General features: G+C 60.7%; 1 long non-coding RNA gene across 1 annotated transcript; it reads right to left on the bottom strand.

Annotated features, from left to right (window-relative positions):
* LOC116217433 lies at positions 1 to 989 on the bottom strand. The gene is made up of 3 exons (XR_004161972.1): positions 884 to 989; positions 239 to 286; positions 1 to 74 (listed from the first exon to the last, which is right to left on the bottom strand). It is a non-coding gene; the product is annotated as an uncharacterized LOC116217433 (long non-coding RNA).
* Positions 990 to 3,329: the final 2,340 nt, after the last annotated feature.

Genomic DNA, 3,329 nt, shown 5'->3' with positions numbered 1-3,329 from the left:
GGAGCCCGCGGTGATGCCGGCAGCCGTGAAGCCCAGCGACCAAACGGTTAACGGGACGCCCACGAGTATCGCTCCTGCACCGAGACATCGCCGCGTTCATGCAGCCCTGCCGGCTCTGCGCCCGACGGAGCTGCGGGAGCCCGCAGGGTGGGGATGCCCCGACCCCACGGAGAAGGGGCAGCGGATGGCCCCGACCCCGAGCCGCTGCTGCTCCCCCCACCGCACCGCCAGCCCTCACCTGTTGCAACGCCGCCGCCGATGACGGCTTGGATGATCGTTTTCAAGGCTGAGGAGGATGAAAGGAGAGAAAAAGCTTTGCTCGGCTCTCACAGCCCTGCAGCCTCAATTCCCCCCCGTTCCCCCGCAGTACCTGCCGCCTGTAACATCCTCACAGCACCTCTGAGCACCCACGGACCCAAGAAACAGCACCGGAGCAGGGAATGCACTGAGCACAGCGATCCCCGTGCTGTGATACCAGGTGGGGGAGGTGGGGTGATGAAGCGATGACTTAAGGAAAGTGAATTTCCAGGAAATCCGTCTGTTTGCTTTCGTTTTTGCCGAGTTTTATGGATCGAGTCCAGAGTTTAACCCTTGCCATGCCGGTTCACACGCTGTACCGGAGGGGGGGGAGGCAGGGCTGAGTGCCGCCTCGCAGTGCAGCGCACGGCCGGGGATGGATGGGGCAGGGCAGGATCTGGGGGGTCAGACCCTCCCCTCTGTGATCGCTGCTTTATTGAGGTCTGACAGCGGTGAAGCTCTGCGCTTCTGGATGAGGAATGGTGGACGTTTCCAGCTCCTCCCCCTCCTCTGCTCAGCTGCTTCAGAAAAACGCCCCAACCCACCTCTTCCCAGCCCTCCCCATACCCCATTGCCCGCTCCTTACCTCTCTGTGTTCCCTCCGTGCCCTCGGGCCTCGTATCACCTCCTGCTACCTCGCGTCACTGCGTGCCCCACTGCAGCTGGTTGAAGGGGACCAAATCCAGTTGTAGTTGATCTGGTTCCTTTTTACCAGCCCCAGGGACGCACCGCTCCGTCGCTCCGCAGAGGCCATCAGAGCTGCTGGAAGTGATGGGGTCCCAGCACGGGGGTCCCAGCCCAAGGATACATACTTCTTAACATTCCATAACGCCGGCCGACTCCATATGGGCATATGAAGAAGTATGTAGGGTTGGGAGGAAGAGGCAGCAGGCACAGGGCTGCTCCTGGAGGCAGCCCCAGCCCACAGGGGCTTCCAGCACAACCTCCAACCTGCCAGGTGTGCTCCAAGCCTTCCCCATCTCCACTTATCAGCACCAACCCCAATGGCACCCAGCTGCAGCCAAGCACTCATTAACCCACCCCAGGTCCTATCAGGGCTCCTTCCTTCCCACAGCTGTGCTGGCTCACAGTGCACCCCCCCACTGCACTGCAGACGGGGATGGGGGCACAGCACCAACCTGCACCCCCTCCTTCACAGGGCTGGCATCGTGCAGGAGTCCTCGTCCCCCACAGCATCTCCTGGCACAGAAGGCTGGGGGCACTTCTCCCAGTGTGGGGATTTGGGGACGTCTCTGGGGCTGGAAATCACAATGAGGGGTGGAGGAGCTCAGCAGACCCAGCACAGTGTGATCACAGCCAGGCCATGGTGCTGGGAGGGATGAATGTGACACCAGCTGGGCTGTGTTTTGACCCTAATGACCTTCCTATCCCTAATCTCAGAGCTGGAGTGCTGCATGGAAACACAGGGACAGGCCCTGTGGGGCCAGGGGGGCACAGGAAGCCCCTGTGGGGCTGTAGGGACACCCAATGTGGCCGTGACTCAGCGCCCCGTGTGCTGCAGCTCTGCAGGGACCAGAAACAACCAAGGCAGCAGAGCCTGGGGGTGCCCCAATCCCCCCAGTGCCATGGGGCTGCCCAGAGCCACAGACACCATGGGGACATGACTCCCAGGGGCCGGGTCACCAAGCTGGTGGCAGCTGGAGATGCACTCCAGTGCCCCCAAAAGCATTCAGAGGGCATCCCGTGGCCGTGCTGCAGGGATGTCTCTGCTTCACCCCTTTGGCTTTTCCAGCCTTGAGCTGTGCTGCAGGAGTGTTATGGGAGCTGTGAGCCCACGGCTCTGCCCACAGCTGAACCCCACACCATCAGGATGTGGGGTCGGGGCTCTCATCCCAGACAAATCAGCTCTGGCCGTCCCCAGGCACATCTCCAAGTCCTGCAGTGCTGGTGTCCCCCGGCCCTGGGGACACACATGGCTCTGTTCCACAGCTCAGCCCTGCAGCCCCCAGCCGAGCTCTCATGGTGACCTTGGAGCACCCAGCACTGCGCTCACCCCAAAGCCCCCACATCCAGACCTGCACAGTTCCAGGCATGAGAGAAAACAGGCTGACAAGGGGAGGCAGCGGCACGGGGGGGTGCTGGGGCTGCCCGTGGTGTCCCACACGCTCACACAGCACCAAACAGCCCCGGCCTGGCTATAAAAGGAAGCATCTTTTTTGCGTGCTGTGCCCCAACCACGCGCCCGGCGTTGGTGGCCTCACCAAATGTCACTGCTCAGTCAGTGCATCGCCCCACAACAACAGGGCTGTGGGCACGCTGCCACCTCGGGGGTCCTCACCCTTATCTTTGGACATGGAGCATTTTGGGGCCCACAGTGCCATGCTGCTTCACCAGGGCTGACAGTTGGGCACCCCATCCCATCCCCATCCCATCCCATCCCATCCCATCCCATCCCATCCCATCCCATCCCATCCCATCTCTTCCAATCCCATCCCACTCCATCCCAAGCCTCCACACCACATAGCCAGAGCCATGCACTTAGGGTGCAGGAGCCAGAACCTACAAATCCCCTTTGGTTCTAGGACCACTGTCCTTAGGGAGGAACGTCCCCTGACTGCCATCCTCATCAAGCTGTGAAGTCTTGGGTCGCCATGTTGAAGACGTTGCTCTCCATGGATGACTGCCACTTGCCCCAGTTTCTCTTGATCTCGGCCTGGACCTGAAGTGACACCAGGATGTGTGCTGGCAGTTGGGGCACCCATAGGGTGCTCCATGAGGGGCTTGGGTGCCAGCAAGGGGGGTCCCGTGTGTGTTAGATGCCCACCTCCCCGTTCAGGAAGCAATACAGCAGAGCCACCAGGAACCCCTAAGAACACAGAAACAGCAAATTTCACCCAAAGAGAAGGGCTATGTGCACCCTACTCTATGGGGTGGAGTAGGATGGGATGGGATGAGGTAGGAAGGGATGGAGATAGGGACAGGATTAGGATGGAATACATTAGAAGGGATGGGATGGGATGGGATGGGATGGGATGGGATAGGGATAGGGATAGGATAGGATAGGGATAGGA

The sequence above is a fragment of the Meleagris gallopavo genome, chromosome 25, assembly GCF_000146605.3.
Source record: "Meleagris gallopavo isolate NT-WF06-2002-E0010 breed Aviagen turkey brand Nicholas breeding stock chromosome 25, Turkey_5.1, whole genome shotgun sequence".
Classification (NCBI taxonomy): Eukaryota; Metazoa; Chordata; class Aves; order Galliformes; family Phasianidae; genus Meleagris; species Meleagris gallopavo.
The sequence above is the reverse complement of the archived record's forward strand: the minus strand, read 5'-3'. Positions and strand labels throughout refer to the sequence as shown.